General features: G+C 43.1%; 1 protein-coding gene across 1 annotated transcript in view; it reads right to left on the bottom strand.

Moving 5' to 3' along the window:
* Positions 1–17,388, bottom strand: part of LOC134342171 (zinc finger protein 229-like) — a 150,066-nt gene that overhangs the window by 34,953 nt on the left and 97,725 nt on the right. The gene's annotated exons all lie outside the window — the stretch shown is intronic.

The raw sequence follows: 17,388 nt of genomic DNA, 5'->3' as shown, positions 1-17,388 counted from the left end.
CCCACCACCGACGTTAGGCTAACCGGTCTATAATTCCCCGGTTTCTCTCTCCCTCCTTTTTTAAAAGGTGGGGTTACATTAGCCACCCTCCAATCCTCAGGAACTAGTCCAGAATCTAACGAGTTCTGAAAAATTATCACTAATGCATCCACTATTTCTTGGGCTACTTCCTTAAGCACTCTGGGATGCAGACCATCTGGCCCTGGGGATTTATCTGCCTTTAATCCCTTCAATTTACCTAACACCACTTCCCTACTAACATGTATTTCGCTCAGTTCCTCCATCTCACTGAACCCTCTGTCCCCTACTATTTCTGGAAGATTATTTATGTCCTCCTTAGTGAAGACAGAACCAAAGTAATTATTCAATTGGTCTGCCATGTCCTTGCTCCCCATAATCAATTCACCTGTTTCTGTCTGTAGGGGACCTACATTTGTCTTTTCCAGTCTTTTCCTTTTTACATATCTATAAAAGCTTTTACAGTCAGTTTTTATGTTCCCTGCCAGTTATCTCTCATAATCTTTTTTCCCCTTCCTAATGAAGCCCTTTGCCCTCCTCTGCTGAACTCTGAATTTCTCCCAGTCCTCAGGTGAGCCACTTTCTCTGGCTAATTTGTATGCTTCTTCTTTGGAATTGATACTATCCCTAATTTCTCTTGTCAGCCACGGGTGCACTACCTTCCTTGATTTATTCTTTTGCCAAACTGGGATGAACAATTGTTGTAGTTCATCCATGCAATCCTTAAATGCTTGCCATTGCATATCCACCGTCAATCCTTTTAAGTGTCATTTGCCAGTCTATCTTAGCTAATTCACGTCTCATACCTTCAAAGTTACCCCTCTTTAAGTTCAGAACCTTTGTTTCTGAATTAACTATGTCACTCTCCATCTTAATGAAGAATTCCACCATATTATGGTCACTCTTACCCAAGGGGCCTCTCACGACAAGATTGCTAATTAACCCTTCCTCATTGCTCAAAACCCAGTCTAGAATAACCTGCTCTTTCGCTGGTTCCTCGACATGTTGGTTCAAAAAACCATCCCGCATACTTTCCAAGAAATCCTCTTCCTCAGCACCTTTACCAATTTGGTTCACCCAATCTACATGTAGATTGAAGTCACCCATTATAACTGCTGTTCCTTTATTGCACACATTTCTAATTTCCTGTTTAATACCATCTCCGACCTCACTACTACTGTTAGGTGGCCTTACACAACTCCCACCAGCGTTTTCTGCCCCTTAGTGTTACGCAGCTCTACCCATATCGATTCCACATCTTTCCGGCTTATGTCCTTCCTTTCTATTGCGTTAATCTCCTCTCTAACCAGCAACGCCACCCCACCTCCTTTTCTTTCATGTCTATCCCTCCTGAATATTGAATATCCCTGAACGTTGAGCTCCCATCCTTGGTCACCCTGAATCAGTACACAAATCAGTACCCTGAAAACACAAACGGTACATAATATGCGATTAAGCATTTGGGCTTCATAGTTTCTTACTTTGATTATAGGGCAAGTGAAAAAATTAATAAAGAGGAAAGGCCCACTCTCTCCGTTCATGTCTTCTCATCTCTCCCCGGCAAAAGACAGCAAAAATCTCTCTTCCAGACTCAGAAGAAAGAACAACATTTCTCTCATTGGATAGCCCTGCACTCCAAAACCCTGTTGTCTCTTGTGGTAACCTAAACATTGCTGCTACAGAGAAACCGTTACCTCAGCAGTGATACATTGCAGAGAGGCCATTACATTAGCAGTGAAACCTCACAGCATGTTACACTTGTGACATAGTGCTGGAATGTTTCAATAAGCTGCATGCTGGATATTTGTCCATCACCGTTGCTGAATGCTATTTCGAGAGTGACTGTCAGTGCTGAACTCTGCAATTATTGCTGCTGCTCACCACACCCAATTCTGCACCCTGATCACTGGGCATGGGAGCAGTTTCTTCTGTTGTATATTCACCTTTAATGGGACTGGAGTTTAACGTAGACTGGAGTGGAGAGCGGCCAGTGAAGGAGTGGAGCTTTGAGGCTTTGGCTCGAGAGGTTTTGGCAATTGGATTGTGCAATCAAGTCAATCAAGATTTGAATATCTCAGACCCAGCAGAAAGCAGCTGATTGGGCAATCGAGGTCAGGTGACCAAGCAGTTTGATTGGGCAATCGAAAATTGAAAAGATCAACAAACAAGTAAAGAGAGGGGTAGCTCAAGCGGAGCAGCCAGTGAGTGAGTGGGCCAGTGAAGGAGTGGAGCTTTGAGGCTTTGGCTCGAGAGGTTTTGGCGAGCAAAGGCAGAGGACGAGCTTGCTCCCAGTAAGGTAAGGCCGGGTATGTTTCTTTAATTATTTTGATTAACTTAGGAGTTGGTAATGGAGGCAGTAGATAGGGCAGTCCAGTGCTCTGATTGTAGGATGTGGGAAGTCAGGGACAGCACAATTGTCTCTGATGACTAAACCTCAGGGATCTGCACTGGGTCCAATGTTGTTTGTCATATATATTAATGATCTGGATGATGGGGTGGTAAATTGGATTAGCAAGTATGCAGATAATACTAAGATAGGTGGAGTTGTGGATAATGAAGAAGGTTTTCAAAGCTTGCAGTGAGATTTAGACCACTTACAAGAGTGGGCTGAAAGATGGCAGATGGAGTTTAATGCTGATAAATGTGAGGCGCCGCATCTTGGTAGGACTAATCAAAATAGGACATACATGATAAATGGTAGGGAATTGAAGAATGCTGTAGAACAGAGGGATCTTGGAATAATGGTGCATAGTTCCCTGAAGGTGGAGTCTCATGTGGAAAGGGTGGTGAAGAAAGCTTTTGGTATGCTAAACTTTATAAATCAGAGCATTGAGTATCGGAGTTGGGATGTAATTTTGGAATTTTATAAGGCATTGGTGAGGCAAAACTTGGAGTATTGTGTACAGTTCTGGTCACCAAATTATAGGAAAGATGTCAATAAAATTGAGAGAGTACAGAGAAGATTTACTAAAATGTTGCCTGGGTTTCATCTCCTAAGTTACAGAGAAGAGTTGAACAAGTTAGGTCTTTGTTCTTTGGAGCATAGAAGGTTGAGGGGGGACTTGATAGAGGTATTTAAAATTATGAGGGGGATAGATAGTGTTGACGTGGATAGGCTTTTTCCATTGAGTGTGGGAGAGATTCAAACAAGAGGACATGATTGAGAGTTAAAGGGCAAAAGTTTAGGGATAACATGAGGGGGAACTTCTTTACTCAGAGAGTGGTAGGTGTGTGGAACGAGCTTCCAGCAGAAGTGGTTGAGGCAGGTTCGATGTTGTCATTTAAAGTTAAATTGGATAGATATATGGACAGGAAAGGAGTGGGGATTTATGGGCTGAGTGTAGGTTGGTGGGACTAGGTGAGAGTAAGAGTCCGGCATGGACTAGAAGGGCCGAGGTGGCCTTTTTCCGTGCTGTAATTGTTATATGGTTATATGGTTAAACCTGCAAGAGGTACATCCAGCTACAGGTCTTGTCAAACCGAGTTAGGGAACTGGAGCTGGATGAACTTCGGATCATTCGGGGGGCAGAAGCAGTAATAGATTGGAGTTGCAGGGAGACAGTCAGTCCTAAAAGTCAGGAGACAGGTAACTGGGTGACTGTCAGGAGAGGGAAGGGGAATAGACAGAAAGAGCAGAGCACCCCTGTGGCCGTTCCCATCAACAATAAGCGTACCATTTTGGATACTGTTGGTGGGGACGACCTGCCAGGGACAAGTTGTAGTGGTTGTGTGTCTGGCACCGAGACTGGACCCTCAGCTCAGAAAGGAAGGAGGGAAAAGAGGAGAGCAGTAGTGACAGGGGATTTGATAGTTAAGGGGACAGATAAGTGGTTCTGTGGGAAAGATTGAGAATCCCGGATGGTCTGTTGCCTCCCTGGTGCCAGGGTCCCCGATATCTCGGATGGAGTTCTCGGTATTCTCAGGAGAGAGGGTGAGCAGCCAGATGTCATGGTCCACGTGGGGACCAATGACATAGGTAGGAGTAGGGATCAGGTCCTGAAGAAGGAAAATAGGGAGTTAGGGAAAAAAGTTAAAAAGCAGGACCTCAAGGGAGGTAATCTCAGGGTTGCTGCCTGTGCCACGAGACAGAGAGGGTAGGAACAGGAAGTCATGGCCGTTGAATGCGTGGCTGAAGAGTTGGTGCAGGGGGCAGGGGTTCAGATTTCTGGAACATTGGGATCTCTTCTGGGGAAAGTCTGACCTGTACAACAAGGACGGGCTGCAGCTAAACTGGAAAGGCACCAATATCCTGGTGGAAGGTTTGCTAGAGCTGTTGGGGAGGGTTTAAACTCGTTTGGTAGGGGGGTGGGAATCAGAATGTGAGTGCAGAGATTAGGGTAGAAGGACAAGGGCATGATACTATGTGTTCTGAGTTGGTGAGGAAGGACAGGCAGGGGACAAAACATACATGTAGCCAGTTCGAGGGGTTGAAATGTGTCTATTTCAATGCTAGGAGTATTAGGGATAAAGGGGACGAACTTAGAGAATGGATCAGTACGTGGAACTACGACATTGTGGCCGTTACTGAAACTTGGCTGGAGGAAGGACAGGATTGGCTGATGCAGGTACCGGGGTTTAGGTGTTTAAAAGGAATAGTATGGGAGGTAGAAAAGTGGGGGAGTAGCATTACTGGTCAGGGATAGTATCACGGCTGTAGAAAGGGAGGATGCTGCAGAGGGAGTGTCCACTGAATTGGTGTGGTTGGAAGTCAGAAATAGGAAGGGATCAATCACTGTGCTGGGAGTAGTCTGTAGGCCCCCAAATAGCCCTCGGGACATCGAGGAGCAGATAAGCAGGCAGATTTTAGAATGGTGCAGGAAATACAGTGTTGTAGTTATGGGTGATTTCAACTTCCCTCATATTGACTGGCACCTCTTGACTGCAAGGGGGATAGACGGGGCTGAATTTGTCAGGTGTGTTCAAGAAGGATTCCTGACACAGTATGTGGACCGGCCAACGAGAAGAGAGGCCATACTGGATCTAGTTCTGGGTGATGAACCTGGTCAGGTTGCAGACCTCTTGGTGGGGGAGCATTTTGGTGAGAGTGACCACAACTCCCTTAGCTTCAGCATAGTTATGGAAAAGGATAAAAACAGACAAAATGGGAAAGTGCTTAACTGGGGAAGGGCTAACTATGAAGGGATGAGGCAGGAACTAGCGAGAGTAAATTGGAAACAGGTGTTCAAAGGTGAAAACACAGAAGTAATGTGGAGGAAGTTTAGGGACCACTTGTGTGGGTTCAGGATAGGTTTGTCCCACTGAGGCAAGGAAAAAATGGTCGGAAAAGGGAACCGTGGCTGATGAAACACGTGAGGCAACTCGTCAAGCGGAAGAAGGAAGCATATGTAAGATATAAGAAGCAGTCAGAGCCCTGTTGGTCGCTTTTCAATTGCTCCTACCCTGTTTACTTAATTGTCTCTACCAGTCTTTTTTTTTTGAAACCTTATTATAATACTTCAATACTGCTTTACTGTGGCTGGGAAAAGATCCAAAGCGTTTGCAAAAGGAAGAGAAACAGAAGATGAATCGCCAGTCACTTTGGATTCAATCAGTGACTTCCTTAAACGGCAAAAGTAGGAATTCTCTGAGGAGTTTCAACTGCTTAACAGCAAATTGGATACAATTCAATGAACTTTATTTCAGCATGAGAACCAAATTCAGGAGAATACTGCGAAGCTAATGACACTTGAAGAGGACGTTGAAGATACAATTAAACTCTGCAAAGAGTCATCTTTATCCAGTGATAAAATGCTGAAAAGGATCATTAGAATAGAAACAGGAGAAATAACTTGCGAATCCTGGGTCTTGAAGAATCAATTGAAGGCACTGACCCTACGAAGTTTTTGCCAAACTTTCTGAAGCAGATTTTCCCTGCTTTATTCACTATCGAGCGGAAGCTCGATCAAGCTTTTCGCTCTCCGACTTTGAAGCCATCGTCTTCGGCGGTGAAACCCAGATCGGTCGGACTAACCTTTCAGGAGTTTCATATGAAGTTTTGACTGATTGCATGAAATATAAAGTTATGTTGGAATTTTATAATGAAGGATATAAACCATCCCTTCGGTTCCCCGCCGGTCTGACTATTGTTTTGAAGAACGGATTGCGAAAAAGAATAAATGCAGTTGAAGATGCTAAAGTTTCTGAAGGATGAAGTCTAAAACTGTTGTATTTCTTATTTGATCAATTTTTTTTCTTCTGTTAATATGAATTTAAAGTAAGGTTTCATTAAGCTTACAGTTTGGCTGTTCATATATTGTCTTGTTATATATTTCTTAGCTCACTGACTATTGGTCAGCTTTCTCGCTTTGGATGGGGGAGGGGGTAGGGCCTATTTCTCTCTGGGAGATGTGTTGGGTTGAATATATGGTTGTTCGAGATTTCTACACCCTAAGGCCAAAGAGTTTTCATTCATCTCACATGTTTATCATTCTTATTCTTGAATTGATTACTTTTTTATTGACTCTCGTCTAATTCCATCTGTAATCGACTGCAATTATGACATTATCTCCATTTCGGATCATGCTCCAATGAAACTTTCTATCAAGTTAATGGATACTTCTTCTACTAATAGGCAATGGCGATTTAATTCCAATTTGCTTCAAGACCTGGACTTTGTTAAATTTATGAAGGAACTGATTGATTTCTTTTTATCGACTAACATTACGGAAGAAATTTCCAATGGCACAGTTTGGGACGCCTTTAAAGCTTATATCCGCGGACAGATTATTTCTTATTCTGTTGGTTTTAAAAAAAACTTATTAAGAATGAAACATTTTTGTTGGTTGATAAAATTAAAGAAATTGATAAGAAATATGCTATTGCTCCTAGTAAGGAGCTCTACAAACAGAGAGTCAAACTTCAAATGGAACATAACTTATTATTAACATCCTCGATTGAAAATCAATTAATGGAAACTAAAAGTGAGTTCTATATTCATAGTGATAAATCGGGTAAACTATTAGCTAATCAATTGAAAACTACTTTGGTTAAACATCAAATTATCAAGATTCGTAAACATGATGACACTTTGACAGTTGATCATGACGAGATAAACAAAACTTTTCAAGAATTTTATATGTCTTTATACAATTCTGATTTTCCTCATGACCCTAACACTATGCATGATATTTTAAGGAAATTGAACTTTCCGAAATTATCACCCGAAGAATGTTTAACATTAGAAACTCCTATTACAGATGAAGAAATAACAGCTGTTATTTCTTCAATGAATTCTGGCAAAACACCTGGTCCTGCTGGTTTTACAGTGGAATTTTTAAAGTTATTTTCCTCTGTTCTCTCTCCTTGGCTCTCTAGAATATTTAAAGAAGCAATCAGATTAGGTAAATTACCACAACCATTTTATGAAGCTTCTAGTTCTTCAATTCTTAAAAAGAATAAAGATCCTACTGATTGTGCATCATACAGACTGATATCGCTTCTGAATGTAGACTCCAATTTTTTTTCTAAAATATTAGTAACTAAGTTAGAAAAGATACTACCTCAAATTATCTCTGGACTAAACAGGATGTATTAAAAATCATTATTCTTTTTTTTAATATTAGGAGGTTAATGAATATTGTTTATACTCCCTCATTTAACACTCTGGAGTGTATTCTTTCATTAGATGCTGAGAAAGCTTTCAACAGAGTTGAATGGCTATATTTAGTTACTGTGTTTGAGAAATGTAATTTTAGTCCGATATTTATATCTTGGATTAAATTGATATATCATTCCCCTGTAGCTTCCGTTTGTATTTGTACTAACAATCAAAGATCTTCCTGTTTTCATTTATCTCGGGGTACTCGGCAGGGATGTCCTCTTAGTTCATTATTATTTGATATTGCCCTTGAACCTTTAGCAATTGGCATCCGAGACTCACCTAACATTTTTGGTATTACCCGTGGAAATGAAATACGTAAGTTATTATATGCAGATGATTTGTTATTATATATCTCTAATCCTGGGAAATGTATTCCCGTTGTTTTATCCCTCTTGGCTCAGTTTAGTAATTTCTCTGGTTACAAATTGAACCTTAATAAGAGTGAACTATTTCCCCTAAATATGCAGGTTTCTATTGACGGATGTTTACCGTTTAAATTGGTTACTGACTCTTTTACATATTTAGGGGATAAAATTACGAAAAAGCAGAAAGATTTATTTAAAGCTAATTTTTTTACCTTTAATCGATTACATTAAATTTTTGCTTACTTGAATGGTCACCAATTTCTTGATCATTGATCGGTCGGATCATGCTATCAAGATGATTATTTTGCCTAAATTTTTATATGTATTTCAAGCGGTGCCTATTTTTATTCCAAAATTCTTTTTTGATAATGTTGATTCCAAAATCTCCTCATATACATGGCAGAACAAAAATCCTAGGTTAGGTAAAAGACATTTACAGAAATCTAAAAAGGAGGTAGGGTTTAGCTTTGCTTAATTTTAGATTTTACTACTGGGCAATTAACATTCAATATTTGAAATTTTGGTTATGAGACTTGGATGCAATTTCAAGTCCACATTGGGTGAATCTTGAATGTAAATCTTTACAAGGGTTTTCATTGGGTTCTATTTTAGGGACTTTGCTTCCCTTTACTCTTTCTAAATTGTATAAACAAATGGATAACCCAATAGTTAAATATACTTTACATATATGGTTTCAATTTTGAAAATGTTTTGGGTTGAATCAATTTATTTTAGCAAGTCCTATTATGTCTAATTTCTTTTTTCAACCCACTACTATGGATCAAGCATATTTGGCTTGGAAAATTAAAGGTATAGTATGATTTTGTGATTTATTTTCGGATAATTGTTTCATGTCTTTTGAACAACTATCTAATAAATATAATTTGCCTAGATTTCACGTTTTTGGATATTTACAGGTTAAAATTTTTAAAAAATACTGTTTCCCCTACCTTCCTGAATTTACAAACGTTTGTATATTCAATGGATATTTTGGAAAAAAAAATAGATTTAAAGCCTTACACAAAAGATTTACACAGAAAGGTGTAATACCAATTATTTATAATATAATTATGAAAATATGTCCAGTTGTATCTAATAAAATTAAGACTGATTGAGAAAGAGAACTTAAGATTATTGTACCAATTGAAAAATGGGAAAAAAATCTTCAATTAGTTAACTCATCCTCTATATGTGCTAAACATGTGTTGATACAGTTTAAAGTAGTACATGGGGCTCATATGTCTAGAATAAATTACCTCATTATTATTCTCATATAAATCCTATGTGTGATAGATGTCACTCCAAGATAGCTTCTCTAACTCAAATGTTTTGGTCATGTCCTTTGTTGAAAAAATATTGGAAAGATATTTTTGATATCATCTCAACTGTTTTGAATATTGATCTGCAACCACACTCTACTACTGCCATTTTTGGGTTACAAATGATAGAATCAAGTCATTTAACCCCTTCAGCTCGTCGGATGATTGCATTTCTTACATTAATGGCTAGAAGATCAATTTTGCTGAATTAGAAAGAGATTAATCCTCCCACCACATTTCATTGGTTTTCTCAAACTATGTTGTGTTTAAATTTGGAAAAAATTAGAAGTGTTGTTTATGATCCCTCTATTAAATTTGAAAAGACTTGGAGGCCATTTATTCAGCACTTTCATATGATGTAACTTGACCTTTTCCAAACTTATTTTATTTCTTTGTAATACATGGTGAGAGGAACGGAGTCAACGACACTAATGGTTCCTTTTTTTTAACGACATTACAAAACAGTCCATGCCTTTTTTTTTTAGTTTAGTTGATTAACATTGTTTAGGTTCGTTTTTTTTTTCGGGGGTATATGTTTGTTTTATTTTTCTTTTTCATGATTTTTTTAATAGATTTTTTTGTTTTATATTGTTCATCTGTATCATGTATGATAGGGAGATTTAATACTCGTGTCAACTGGGCTTATATTTAACTATGAAAATTACGATGCTGTATTCCCAATAATTTTGTATCAATACTGTGGTATGTTTATTATTATGATACTAATAAAAAGATTGAAAAAGAAAAAAATATATATGATTGTTTGAATATCTTACTTTACGGTCTGCTTTCTAGTTTTAATAACTTAGGGCCAGATTTTTTAATTACATGTTGATTGGTATTTAAAATGGTTTGAAATATTACCCTACTTAGTTTGAATGTGAAAGGGCTGAATCACCACATCAAAAGGAACAAAGTGTTAGCTTATATTAAAAAAATAAGAGCACTTTTTTTTTACAAGAAGCACACATACGCAGCTGTGATAGCTTACGTTTTTTTACTGGGTGGAAGGGTATGCAATTCCACTCTTCGTTTAATGCAAAATCACGTGGAGTTTTGCATTTTGTAGGTAATAACAGTTTCCTTTATTCAGCAAAAAGTTGTTTCGGACCCTAATAGTTGTTGATTTGTTATTGTATCAGGGAGTTTAGACAGTAACTTGATTGTTTTTGGCTAATGTATATGGCCCCCAATGTAGATGATCCAGGATTTTTTGAACATCTGTTTTCATTTTTGCCAGATTTGTGTACTTACTCCCTTGTGATGGGAGGAGATTTTAACTGCTGGTTAGATCCAGTATTAGATCATTCATCTATTAAACCAGCCACACTTAATAAATCAGCTTTGTTTATCCAATTTTTTCTAACTATATGTGGTAGAGTTGATGCTTGGCGTTTACTTCATCCGACTGACAGGGCGTGTTCTTTTTTCTCTCATGTCCATCATTCTTATACCGGGATTGACTTCTTTTACTGATATTCAAATGATTCCATTAGTTTGAAAAAAAATTGAATATAAAGCGATTGTTATCTCTGACCACTCTCCTGTAATTCTATCTTTAAATCTTCCTGGTCCTATCCCCATGAGTAGATTTTGGCGATTTAATTTAACTCTGTTATCTGATGAGCATTTTAAAAAAAATATGGAGAATCAAATTAATTTTTTGAATAAAATACGTTGGAAGAGACGTCTAGCCTTATTATATGGGATACTTTTAAAGCATACATCCGGGGTCAAATTATTTCTTATACTGCAACCATCATTAGAAAAGCTAACAAAGAAAGAAATGAATTAGCCAATCAGTTAAAGCAACTGGACCATAAATATGCTTTGGTTCCTGATTCTGAAACATATAAGAGACATATTGAAACTAAAACTAAATATAATCTTCTTTTAATGTATCCAATTGAAAGCCAACTTTTAAAAGATAGATTAGATTATGAGGACACTCAGTCCTCGTTTGTCATTTAGTAATGCATGCATTAAGAAATGATACAATGTTCCTCCAGTATGGTATTACGAAAACACAAGACAGACCAAGACTAAAACTGAAAAAAAACATATAATTATAACATAGTTACAACAGTGCAAAACAATACCATAATTTGATAAAGAGCAGACCATGGGCACGGTAAACAAAAAGTCTCAAAGTCCTGATAGCCCCATCATCTCACGCAGATGGTAGAAGGATGAAACTCTCCCCGCCATGAACCTCCAGCGCCGCAAACTTGCCAATGCAGCACCCTGGAAGCACCCGACCACAGCCGACTCTGAGTCTGTCCGAAAACGTCGAGCCTCCGACCAGCCCTCCGACATTGAGCACCATCTCTGCCGAGTGCTTCGACCCCGGCCCCGGCCGCCAAGCAACAGGCAAAGCCAAGGATTCGGGGCCTTCCCCTCCGGAGATTTTGGATCGCACAGTAGCAGCGGCAGCGAAACAGGCATTTCAGAAGCTACACCAGATGTTCCTCCCTGCTTCTTACATCCATCTGCATCAAATCAGGATTGTGCACGGCATCCTACTTGACAAATAACAATATTCATCACCTTCATCACACCACCGTCTTCTCTCAGTCAACTTCATATTCACGGAGATAAAACTGGTAAGCCACTGGCTAATCAATTGAAGCCATTTTCAGCCAAGCGGCAAATTAAAGAAATACATAAAATGAATGGGGACATGACAACTGACCACCTTGAAATTAATGCCACTTTTAGGGAATTTTATTCTAAATTGTACAGTTCTGACTGTTAATGATAATATTGCAATGAATAATTTTTAGATCAATTAAATATCCCTAATTTTTCGTTAGATGATCGTAGGCAATTGGATCAACCTATTTCCCAGGAGGAAATTGCTCAGGCTATTTGAGAATTGCATTCCGGGAAATCCCCAGGACCCGTGGATTCTCTGAAGAGTTTAATAAGGCTTTTTCCTCCTTGCTTATACCACACTTATGTTCTACCCTTACAGATTCCTTTAAGGTAGGAAGACTACCGCAGTCTTTTTACGAAGCTTCCATTTCACTCATTCTCAAAAAGAATAAGAATCCGACTGAATGTTCTTCATATAGACCTATCTCTTTACTCAGTTTCGATACTAAAATTTTATCCAAAGTATTGGCTCGCAGACTCGAAAATATTATATTGTAGTGGTGTGCTGCACACAGCGCTAAAAAAAAACCACACGTAGTCAGTGAGTTAGAGTTGTGATAAAAGAAATTTATTCAAACTTCGCGGCCTGCTTTAAAGCCTTCCTGTTCCCGCCCTCCCTGGGTGGGACTGCTGTGGGGACTGCATAATCGCAGACCCTTTCCGCGTGCGGGATTTCCCCCCTGCTGCTGAAGATGGCCTGGCGCACCTTTTGGGGCCGGCCTCTCTGCCGGCGTGCGCCGGTTCGTGTGTGCTAGAAAGTGGGTCGCCACATAACCCACCCCCCGCCCCCAGAACTGGCGATACATCCCCCAGTGTCCACAGTCTGGATCGACCTCTGTTTGCGAGGTCTTCCCCTGCGCCACGGTGCCTGAGCCTGGACTGGCTGCGCCAAGTCCACATGGGCCGGTTTGAGTCCGTCCACCGTGAAAACCTCCTCTCTCCCCCCAACGTCCAGCACGAACGTGGACCCATTGTTCCTGTTCACCTTAAACGGCCCCTTGTAGGGCCGCTGTAGCAGTGCCCGGTGTCCGCACCGTCGTACAAAAAGAAACTTACAGTTCTGCAGGTCTTTGGGTACGCTGGTCGGGCTCTGTACGTGCTGTGAAGTGGGTATGGGGGCCAGGTTACTGAGCCTCTCACGTAGTCTGTCCAGGACTGCTGTGGGTTCTTCCTCTTGCCCCCTTGGGGCTGGTATGAACTCTCCTGGGTCTACCAGGGGTGCGCCGTACACCAACTCGGCCGACGAGGTGTGCAGATCCTCCTTGGGTGCAGTGCGGATTCCAAGCAGGACCCAGGGAAGTTCGTCCACCCAGTTAGGCCCTTCCAGGCAGGCCATGAGAGCCGATTTCAGGTGATGGTGGAAACGCTCCACTAGTCCGTTCGACTGTGGGTGGTAGGCAGTTGTGTGGTGTAGCTGTGATCCTAAAAGGCTGGCCATAGCCGACCACAGGCTGGAGGTGAACTGGGCGCCCCTGTCGGAGGTAATGTGGGCCGGTACCCCGAAGCGTGCTACCCAGGTTGCAATCAGTGCTCGGACGCAGGATTCGGAGGTGGTGTCGGTGAGCGGGACTGCCTCTGGCCATCTGGTGAACCGGTCTATCATAGTTAGGAGGTACCGCGCTCCTCATGACACTGGCAGGGGCTCCACGATATCCACATGGATGTGGTCGAACCTCCGGCGGGTGGGTTCGAACCGCTGCGGCGGAGCCTTGGTGTGCCGCTGCACCTTGGCCGTTTGGCACTGCATACACGTTTTGGCCCATTCACTGACCTGTTTACACAGTCCATGCCACACGAACCTGTTGGAGACCAGCCGGACGGTTGTCCTGATGGAGGGGTGCGCTAAGTTGTGAATGGATTCGAAAATCCGCCGGCGCCAGGCTGCCGGGACGATGGGGTGGGGTTGGCCGGTAGCTACGTTACACAGGAGGGTCCTCTCACCTGGGCCTACGGGGAGGTCTTAGAGCTGCAAATCGGAGACCGCAGTTCTGTGACTAGGGATCTCATCGTCTGCCTGCTGTGCATCCACCAGTGCTGCATAGTCCACCCCCTGGGACAGGGCCTATTTGGTAGGTCTGGATAGTGCGTCCGCCACGACGTTGTCTTTTCCCGAGACGTGCTGGATGTCCGTCGTGTATTCGGAGATGTAGGACAGATGTCACTGCTAGCGGGAAGACCAGGGATCGGACACCTCAGTAAACGCAAAGGTAAGCAGATTGTGGTCTGTGAACGCGGTGAAGGGCTTACCTTCTAAGAAGTATCTGAAATGCCGGATTGCCAGGAAAAATGCCAATAGCTCCCGGTTGAAAGCACTGTATTTGAGTTCGGGTGGTCGTAGGTGTTTGCTGAAGAACGCCAGGGGTTGCGAGCGACCCCCGATGAGTTGTTCCAGCACTCCACCGACTGCTGTGTTGGATGCGTCCAGCGTGAGGGCAGTAGGAACGTCCGTTCTGGGCTGCACTAGCATTGCGGCGTTTGTCAACAACAGGAATTCTGCAGATGCTGGAAATTCAAGCAACACACATCAAAGTTGCTGGTGAACACAGTAGGCCAGGCAGCATCTCTAGGAAGAGGTACAGTCGACGTTTCAGGCCGAGACCCTTCGTCAGGACTAACTGAAAGAAGAGATAGTAAGAGATTTGAAAGTGGGAGGGGGAGATCCAAAATGATAGGAGAAGACAGGAGGGGGAGGGATGGAGCCAAGAGCTGGACAGATGATTGGCAAAGGTGATACGAGAGGATCATGGGACAGAAGGCCCCGGGAGAAAGACAAGCGGGGGGTGGGGGGGGGGAGGATCCCAGAGGATGGGCAAGAGGTATAGTCAGAGGGAGAAAACTGAGAGTGAGAGAAAGAATGTGTGTATATAAATAAATAACGGATGGGGTACGAGGGGGAGGTGGGCCATCAGCGGAAGTTAGAGAAATCAACATTCGTGCCATCAAGTTGGAGGCTACCCAGACGGAATATAAGGTGTTGTTCCTCCAACCTGAGTGTGGTTTCATCTTTACAGTAGAGGAGGCCGTGGATAGACATGTCAGAATGGGAATGGGATGTGGAATTAAAATGTGTGGCCACTGGGAGATCCTGCTTTCTCTGGCGGACAGAGCGTAGGTGTTCGCCATGATGCAGAACTCTTCTTTCGCCGTCTGCGTCTCCGAGCCTACTTCTTCGGCAAGGACTCTTCCACGCCCACCGATGACCCCTTCTCCCGTCTTCAACCCTCCTCCTCTTCATGGACACCCCGCTCTGGATCTCTTTATCGCTAACTGCCAACGGGACATCAATCGTCTCGACTTCACCGCACCCTGTTCCCATTCCAACCTCACTCCTTCGGAATGCTCTGCTCTCCACTCCCTCCGCACTAATCCTAAACTTACTATTAAACCCGCCGATAAGGGGGGTGCTGTTGTAGTCTGGCGTACTGACCTCTACCATGCCGAGGCACAGCAACAACTCACAGATACCTCCTCTTATTTACCCCTCCATCGTGACCCCACTAAGGAGAACCAGGCCATTGTCTCCCACACCATCACTGGCTTCATCTGCTCAGGGGATCTCCCATCCACTGCTACCAACCATATAGTTCCCAAACCTCGCACTTCCTGTTTCTACCTCCTACCCAAGATCCACAAACCTGCCTGCCCTGGCAGACCTATTGTCTCAGCTTGCTCCTGCCCCAGCAAACTCGATTCTGCATACCTCTACACGGTTTTATCCCCCTTTGTTCAATCCCTTCCTACCTATGTTAATGACACTTCTCACGCTCTTAAACTTTTCGATGATTTTAAATTCCCTGGCCCCCACTGCTTTATTTTCACCATGGATGTCCAGTCCCTATATACTTCCATCCCCCATCAGGAAGGTCTCAAAGCTCTCCACTTCTTTTTGGATTCTAGACCTAACTAGTTCCCCTCTACCACCACTCTGCTCCATCTAGCGAAATTAATCCTTACACTTAATAATTTCTCCTTTGGCTCCTCCCACTTCCTCCAAACTAAAGGTGTAGCTATGGGTACCCATATGGGTCCTAGCTCTGCCTGCCTTTTTGTTGGCTTTGTGGGACAGTCTATGTTCCACACCTATTCTGGTATCTGTCCCCCACTTTTCCTTCGCTACATCGACGACTGCATTGGCGCTGCTTCCTGCACGCATGCTGAGCTCGTTGACTTTATTAACTTTGCCTCCAACTTTCACCCTGCCCTCAAGTTTACCTGGTCCATTTCCAACACCTTCCTCCCCTTTCTAGATCTTTCTGTCTCTATCTCTGGAGACAGCTTATCCACTGATGTCTACTATAAGCCTACTGATTCTCACAGCTATCTGGACTATTCCTCTTCCAACCCTGTTTCTTGCAAAAATGCCATCCCATTCTCGCAATTCCTCTGTCGCCACCGCATCTGCTCTCAGGATGAGGGTTTTCATTCTAGGACGAGGGAGATGTCCTCCTTTTTTAAAGAAAGGGGCTTCCCTTCCTCCACTATCAACTCTGCTCTCAAACGTAACTCCCCCATTTCACGCACATCTGCTCTCACTCGATCCTCCCACTGCCCCAGTAGGAATAGGGTTCCCCGGTCCTCACCTACCACCCCACCAGCCTCCGGGCCCAACATATTATTCTCCGTAACTTCCGCCACCTCCAACGGGATCCAACCACTAAGCACATCTTTCCCTCCCCCCTCCCTGCATTCTGCAGGGATCGCTCCCTACGTGACTCCCTTGTCCATTCATTCCCCCCATCCCTCCCCACTGATCTCCCTCCTGGCACTTATCTTTGTAAGCAGAACAAGTACTACACATGCCCTTACACTTCCTCCCTTACCACCATTCAGGGCTCCAGACAGTCCTTACAGGTGAGGCGACACTTCACCTGTCAGTCGGCTGGGGTGATGTACTGCGTCCGGTGCTCCCGATGTGACCTTCTATATATTGGCGAGACCCGACGCAGACTGGGAGACCGCTTTGCTGAACACCTACGCTCTGTCCGCCAGAGAAAGCAGAATCTCCCAGTGGCCACACATTTTAATTGCACATCCCATTCCAATTCTGACATGTCTATCCACGGCCTCCTCCACTGTAAGATGAAGCCACACTCAGGTTGGAGGAACAACACCTTATATTCCGTCTGGGTAGCCTCCAAACTGGTGGCATGAACATTGACTTCTCTAACTTCCTCTAATGCCCCACCTTCCCTTCGTACCCCATCCGTTATTTTTTTTTATACACACATTCTTTCTCTCACTCTCCTTTTTCTCCTTGCCCATCCTCTGGGTTTCTCCCCCCCCCCACTTGTCTTTCTCCCTAGGCCTCGTGTCCCATGATCCTCTCATATCCCCTTTGCCAATCACCTGTCCAACTCTTGGCTCCATCCCTCCCCCTCCTGTCTTCTCCTATCATTTTGGATCTCCCCCTCCCCCTCCCACTCTCAAATCT

The sequence above is a fragment of the Mobula hypostoma genome, unplaced genomic scaffold, assembly GCF_963921235.1.
Source record: "Mobula hypostoma unplaced genomic scaffold, sMobHyp1.1 scaffold_76, whole genome shotgun sequence".
In the NCBI taxonomy this organism is placed as follows: domain Eukaryota; kingdom Metazoa; phylum Chordata; class Chondrichthyes; order Myliobatiformes; family Myliobatidae; genus Mobula; species Mobula hypostoma.
This window is presented reverse-complemented; position numbering and strand designations above follow the sequence as displayed.